The following is an 8192-nucleotide window of genomic DNA, read 5'->3' on the forward strand; positions in this document are numbered from 1 at the left end:
GATTGTTGGTTGTAATGCTCTACGATGATCCGTGATATGACATTTTGACTATGTATTGATTCATTGGTTTATGAATGCATTACTTTTTCCGTTATATGATTAGCATGTTTGTTATATTTCGGTTATTAAAACAGGCCCTGGAGCGATTGATACTTCCAGATCTTGAAAGAACGAGGTAAGTATTCGAATCCCAAGACGATATACACGATTGTTCGGGTTATTACACAATTGGTTTTGTGTGACGTTTGGCTAGGTTTAGATCTTTCCTTCCGCTGCGTGAAACCTAGAATCCAAACCCTAGATCGATGAGATCGCATGCTAGGAACCCGAAGGGAACCCCAACAGATAGATCATAGAGCATAGTGGGAGATTGTTGGTTATAATGCTCTAGGATGATCCGTGATATGACAATTTGACTATGTATCGATTCATTGGTTTATGAATGCATTACTTTTCTCGTTATATGATTGGCATATTTGTTATATTTCGGTAGATATCCTTGAATCATTGCAGATGATTCTAAACTCACTGGTCAGTTGTCATTGTGGGAATAATGATGAATTAAGACCAGCATGAGGTGTGATTGATGATGGTGATGATCATATGCATTGGATGCAAATCACAATCATGGGTACTCGTTTGGAACGAGTCACTGGATGACCCGCATGAGATTGCCACATGGACAGAGTCATGACTAGAATCTCATACAACGGTTCGTTCTTGGATCCTCAGACCTGAAATGTCTAGAGTATCTGATATGAGGAGTGACGTGTCTTGAATGCGTCAAACGTCGTCTTTAACCGGATGATTATAACGGCGTTGATCAGATACGTTCACGAATCATATGGAGATAGTAGACATGCAATACGGGACTTGTCACCTCCTTAACGGGAGAGATATCCCTGGGCCCCTCGTGGAAATTGGACTATGAAAAACGCATGGCCACGCTATAGATGAAGTTGCATCTATTTTATTAGTCGATTTGCCAAGACGAGAAAGCGGTTGAACTTGAAGGGTGGCTCAAACCATACCCTTGTTCAACATATGATATCGTGAGACAAAGGATCAGAATTTGAGCTGTTAACGCCTTGGTTAGATCACCTCTAACTCAATTCAACGTGGGTAGTCATGGGGTCTTGCTAGAGGCTAATCATGACTTGTAGATCGGGAATGGTTCTTGAGGTTGCTGCCACTGCGAATGGGCCTACAAGGTCACACACCATTAGGGACAGATTTACATGTGAAGTATCGGAAAGAAAGACTTGGATTTGGCCGAACAAACGGTTTTGGATCAAATCAGAGTGTCGAGAAACGGTCTCAGCCTTCAGACTCGGACCGAGTCAGTATTTGACTCGGATCGAGTCAGTTTCATTTAGGTGCACATGCGAGTCGAAGCCCAGAAAATGTTTTTGGACTTGGCTGATGTTTTGACTCGACCGAGTCAAAGTTTTGACTCGGACCGAGTCAACTCTAAATGGACCGAGTCAAAAGTTTGTGATGGGCTTGGCGGATTCATTCTGACTCGACCGAGTCAAAGTTTTGACTCGGACCCAGTCAAGTCTCGGTGAAAAGTTTCCTTTTGCGGAGATTAAGGTTTCAGTCTTAATAACTAATAAGGGACGTCGTCCCAACCAAGAGAGAGTTATTTTGAACTCCTAGACAGATCTAGAACACAAGAGAAACTGTTCTTTTGAGATTCTAGTTCCCAGGATTCGATCCCAAGTCTTGGAAACCCTACTCACTTCACAGATCCTAGCAGATCAGTTCCAAAAGCGTTTGGAATCCTTCCCTCGGTGTGGATACGTGTAGAGGAGCTGTACTTTCTGCTCTTGGTGATTAAAACAGGCCCCGGATCGATTGCTACTCTCAGAGATTCAGGAAAGAGGTAAGTATTCGATTCCAACGGTGGTATACACGTTCTTTTGGGTTTTGTGAGTTTGGTTGCGTGTGACGTTTGACTAGGTTTAGATTATCCTTCCACTGCATGAAACCTAGTAACCGAACCCTAGATCGATGAGATCGCATGAAGAGAACTTTGGGGAACACCTCCTAAGCTCTTTGGCACGACTTTCAGACTCTTTGGAGAGGTTTTGAGTGAGAAAAACCTAAGAGATTAATCCCTGAAACCCTTGCGCAAAGATTAAAGCGTTCTTCAGTCCTAACAGACGAGTTCCAACCATTAGAATCCTTTCCGCCGTGTGGATAGTGTAGAGGGCGAGGTATTCTTCCTGCCTACAGTGATCGGACGAACACATCAATTGATACAGGCCCCGGATCGATTGAGGTAAGCGTTCTAACGTTTCTACAAGATCATGCATGATAGGTTTTAGGGTTTTATAAAATTTTTGTTATACATCCGCTACGCAAACCCTATAACCGATCTCTTAGGAATTAGATTCGCTCTAGAGAATCCAGGAATCCCAACAGTGGTATCAGAGCCTGATTACTCTGTATGATTTTGTTAGAACCCGATCATGCACGTTATAGGATTTGAATCGTTTGAATCCGTGTTCGCTTTCATGCTATGCACGATTTGATTGTGGATCTAGAGTAGATTTTCTGTTCATTTTTGCATAGTCTGCAAGAGGATCGAATTCTGAGTTCGCAGGCAAAAACTGGGTTGAATTCGGGTCTGAAACAGGACAAAAACGACGAAAACGAGATCTGATCACGTTTTCGTCTAGACCGATCAGTCTGGACCTCTGGACCGATCGGTCTAGGGTTTCGCGGGTCGGTTGGACCGACAGGTCTAGACTAAACGGTCCACACATGTAGACCGATCGGTCTGGACCAAGACCGAATGGTCTGGACGTACAGACCGAAAGGTCTGGATCATTCTGGACTATGTAGACCGATTCACGTAGACCGATTGGTCCAGGCCTGGACCGATTGATCACTTGAATTTTTCCACCGATTTTCTAACGTCGTGCATTACAACTCTTCTCACATTTTGAGCATATTAGGACATTAGTTGGCCATGGGTAGGAATTCTTCTCTCCTTTTCCCTTGCAGGACGATCAAACAAGGATATTCACGTACAAGGCACGGAAAAGGAGCGGATTCGAGAAGTCCGGAAGACATCAGACAAAATGAGCGGCCTGCCTGCTTTCACGGGCAGTCGCTCGTCGTGACATTCAAGATATCAGGCGGTTGCTTGCAGAAGAGAGCGGTCACTCTGTGCCATGACGGAGCATGAGCAGTCGCTCGTTACACCAGGGGGTCGCTCCGTGCTACAAAGAAGAACGAGCGGTTGCTCGTCAGGATGACCGGTTGCTCGACACGAAGAAAATGGGCGACCCTGAAAAGAATACGGGTGACACTGAAGAAAAAAATGAGCGACCGCCCGAAATTAAAACCGACCCAAAAAGGAAAAGCCCGATTTTTTAGGAAAAACCTAGTTTTTGCACTTACACAAAAAGGGGAGTTTGAGGAGAGAGAAGGGAGACTCGACACTTTTGAAGAGAATCACCTTGGAGAAGAGTTCTAGAGAGATTTGGAGATCAAGAGAAGCATTTTGGAGGAGAAGACACTATTGAAGACTATTTTGAGCATTTCTTCTCCTTTTCTATGTTTCTCCATTTTGCTTTCTGTTTTGAAACCCTAGATATGGAGTAGTGACTTGGTTTTGGGTGAGGGGTCCCCACTTTTGTATGGACACCTATGCTTATCTATGATGCTTTTGAGTTTTCTTGCATGAGTTTGATGTTTTATGCTTAATGTTATTGATTTGGATGAAACCCTTATTGATATGATCATAGAACACATTGATTATAGGGATATGGGAATGATGTTTGGAACCAAATGTCAAATGAGTGAGTTATTCACATTGGGAGATGGCTTAGTTTGCTTAGGGTTCATGATGGGGTACGTTAATGCGTCTAGTGATCATTTAGATCATTGGGAGATGGGTGAATCGATTCTCTAGGTAGTGAGTTTAAGCTCGGGAGAGACAAACTCTAGAAGAAGTGCTTGAAACCCCCTTTTGGAAGATAAACCCGTAGACATTGTAGCATCACTAACCGTCTATGCAATTCTTGGGGGATCTCGAACCTACAATGCCTTGAATTATTGTTTACAAACTCTTTGATTTTATTCGCTTACCTTCATTCTGACGTCCTTCACATCCACATTTTCATTCAACCACCTAATATAGCTTAGAGATAGACTAATACATCCTAGTCCTCGTGTTCGACCCCAGTACTACAACTACCGTATACTTGCGGATAGTGGTACATCGGATAATAAATATAAGACTCAGTGAGTGCGCATCAAGTATTTTGGCACCGTTGCCGGGGACTAGGCGTTTTCGTGTTAGTCTAGATTTTTGTGTTGGGTTCCCTTCGGGTTCCTAGCATGCGATCTCATCGATCTAGGGTTTGGATTCTAGGTTTCACGCAGCGGAAGGAAAGATCTAAACCTAGCCAAACGTCACACAAAACCATTTGTGCAATAATCCGAACAATCGTGTATATCGTCGTGGGATTCGAATACTTACCTCGTTCTTTCTAGATCTGGAAGTATCAATCGATCCAGGGCCTGTTTTTTATCACCGAGAGTTCAAAGCACAACTCCTCTACACGTATCCACACCGGCGGGATGAATTCCAACACTTTGGAACGTATCTGCTAGGATTTGTGAAGAGAAAACGATGTCCTTGACTTGGAATCGATATTCCAATCACTAGAACTCAAAATCAAGCTTCTCTAAGCTCTCATGAGTGTCTTGGACGTCTGAGGTACGTTCTCTAGGGTTTGTGGCGGCTTTCTCATTAATTAGAATTGCCCAAAACCCTTAAAACGCGAGAAACCGAAAACTGTCACGTAAGTCGGACCGTCCGTTCCAGGCCTGGAACGGACGTTCTGACTTTCTACGCAGAACGGACGGTCCGTATTTCCACGTAGAACGGACGGTCCTGCCTGGACCGTCCGTTCCAGGTCTGGAACGGACGGTCTGGCACTTGCGGAACGGTTCTTCCATTCCTCAGCGGAACGAACGGACCAGCATGGCTGGACCGTCCGTTCCAGGCCTGGAACGGACAGTCGGGCCGTCTGGAACCCTTCCAGCTCGTTCCGTGGTTCCTTTCTCGCGTCGTTCTCTTCACGTGTGATCCATCCCTAATGGTGTGTGACCCTGTAGGCCCATTCGAAGTGGCAGTGGCTTCGGAAACCTTTCCCGAACCACAAGTCATGGTTAGCCTCTAGCAAGACGCCATGACCACCCACCTAGAATAGAGTTAGAGGTGATCTAACAAAGCCAGCAATAGTTCGAGTTCTGAGCCTTTGTCTCACGATGTCGTATGTTGAACAAGAGCATGGTATGAGCCACCTTTCTAGTTCAACCGCTTACTCGTCTAGGCAAACCGACTGATAAAATAGATCTACATTCATCTATAGCGTGGCCACGCATTTTCACAGTCCGATTTCCACGAGGGGCCCAGCGACATCTCTCCTGCGTAGGAGGTGACAAGTCCCGTATTGCATGTCTACTATCTGCATATGATTCGTGAACGTATCTGAGCAACGCCGTTATGATCATCCGGTTAAAGACGACGTTTGACGCAGTCAAGACACGTCACTCCTCATATCAGATACTCTAGACATCTCAGGTCTGAGGATCCAAGAACGAACCGCTGTATGAGATTCAAGTCATGACTCGTGTCCATGTGACAATCTCATGCGGGTCATCCAGTAACTCGTTCCAAACGAGAACCCATGATTGTGATTTGCATCCAATGCACATGATCATAATCATCAATCACACATCATGTTGGTCTTAATTCATCATTGTTCCCACAATGATAACTGACTAGGGAGTTTAGAATCATCTGCAATGATTCAAGGATATTTACCGTAATATAATCAAACATGCTAATCATATAACGGGAAAAGTAATGCATTCATAAACCAATGAATCAATACATAGTCAAAATGTCATATCACGGATCATCGTAGAGCATTACAACCAACATTTTGCTAGATCACCATTGCTTCGATTCTTGCTTGGATTACTTTGTGACATAACCGTTTCACAGCACTTTCGGTTCGTTTTGTCTCTTTGGTGTGCAGCTCTTCCAGTGCATGATAAGAAGCACAACCGGTAGAGATCAACTCGCCTTCGACCCCGAAATAGAAAGGACTCTACGCTTCACCCGGAGACAGCAAAGACAATGGGGAATGGCCGAAGAAATGCTGAGAGAAAACAACGCACGAAGAGAACAACCCGAAATGGCCGAAGAGTTGCTGAGAGGGGCCAATGCCCAAAGAGGTCCAGCCCAAGCAGCCCCTAGAACGCTTCGAACGTACACACAAGCGAAGCACACCCAGCTACTATCATGCATTAATCGGGGACCACTAGAAGATTTTAAACTCCTACCGCGATGCATTCAAATGCTCAACAACATGAGTTTCCGTAGGAGACAAAACGAGGACCCGAATGCTCACCTTATAAACTTCAAGATGAACTGTAAGGCAATCAAGAAGGGACTGGGGATTATTCTTGAAGATGTGTTTCTTGAAACCTTCCCATGTTCGCTTACGGAGAGAGCTAGAGATTGGCTCTACACCCTTGAGCCAAACTCTATCTCGACATGGGATGAGATGGAAGAACAATTCCTTATGCAGTACTATTCCCCCACCAAGACTCAACATGTGAGGAATCAGATCAATGCTTTTATGCAAGAGGATGGGGAGAATCTCCACGATGCATGGGAACGCTTCAAGGAATATCAAAGGATGTGCCCTCACCATGGAATGGAGAGAGACTACCTCTTATCCATCTTTATCCATGGGTTGAAGGATCTAGGGAGTTTAGTATTGTTCGTAACAATACATGGATTTCATAACATATTAAAGCATGCACAATACGTAATGAATAAAATACTCATCCATAAAAACATAGAAAGTGTCAATACATCATATGTATCTAAATAAAGCTCGCATAACAGTACATCATAGAGCACTAAACCAACAATCTCTCACTTGCTCTAATCATGGACTGCTAAACATCTAATGCCCATATCCCTAACATGACCCTCATGCTTCGACGAAGGGAGAGGCTTCGTCAACGGATCGGCAATGTTGTCATCTGTTGACACTCTGCAAACGTGCATGTCTCCTCTGTCTATGATCTCCCTGATAAGGTGAAATCGTCTGAGTATGTGTTTGGATCGTTGATGGGATCTGGGTTCTTTCGCTTGTGCGATCGCTCCATTGTTGTCAAAATATAGAGCAATGGGGCTATCAGCACTAGGAATGACACCCAGATCGCCAACAAACTTCCTGATCCAAACAGCTTCCTTTGTTGTGTCTGACGCTGCAATATACTAAGCTTCTGTAGTAGAATCTGCAACGGTCACTTACTTGAACTCTTCCAGCTAACAGTGCCTCCGTTCAAGCAGAAAACATAGCCAGACTGCGATCTGTAGTCATCCGGGTCTGACTGGAAACTAGCATCGGTGTAACCCCTTACAGCGAGCTCGCCTTCCGACCCACCGTATATCAAGAACACATCCTTAATCCTTCTCAAGTACTTCAGGATGTTCTTGATGGCGATCGAGTGTGACTCACCTGGATCTGACTGGTATCTACTCGTAATGCTCAATACATAGGATACATCCGGTCGAGTACAAAGCATGACATACATGATGGATCCAATTGCCGAAGCATATGGGATCTGATCCATGCGTTCTCGCTCATCAGGTGTCGTAGGACACTGACTCTTGCAGAGAACTGTGGCACTGCTCATCGGTAAGGTTCCTTTCTTGGAATCTTGCATCGTAAACCGTTTCAAGACCTTATCGATGTAAGTACTCTGACTCAATCCTAGAAGCCGCCTCGATCTATCTCTATAGATCTTTATGCCTAGAATATAGGCCGCTTCTCCTAGGTCCTTCATAGAAAACTGCATTTCTAGCCAAGACTTTATGTCTTACAAGGTAGGAACGTCATTCCCTATTAGGAGAATGTCATCCACGTACAGCACTAGAAATACAACTGTGCTCCCACTAGCCTTCTTGTAAACACACGGCTCGTCTTCGTTTTGAGAGAAACCAAACCTTTTGATTGTCTCATCAAAACAAAGGTTCCAGCTCCTCGAAGTCTGCTTCAATCCATAAATGGACCTCTGAAACTTGCACACCATCCTCGGGTTCCTTGGATCGACAAAACCTTCGGGTTGTGTCATGTACGCATCCT

This window comes from Tarenaya hassleriana, unplaced genomic scaffold, assembly GCF_000463585.1.
Source record: "Tarenaya hassleriana unplaced genomic scaffold, ASM46358v1 Cleome46, whole genome shotgun sequence".
NCBI lineage: Eukaryota > Viridiplantae > Streptophyta > Magnoliopsida > Brassicales > Cleomaceae > Tarenaya > Tarenaya hassleriana.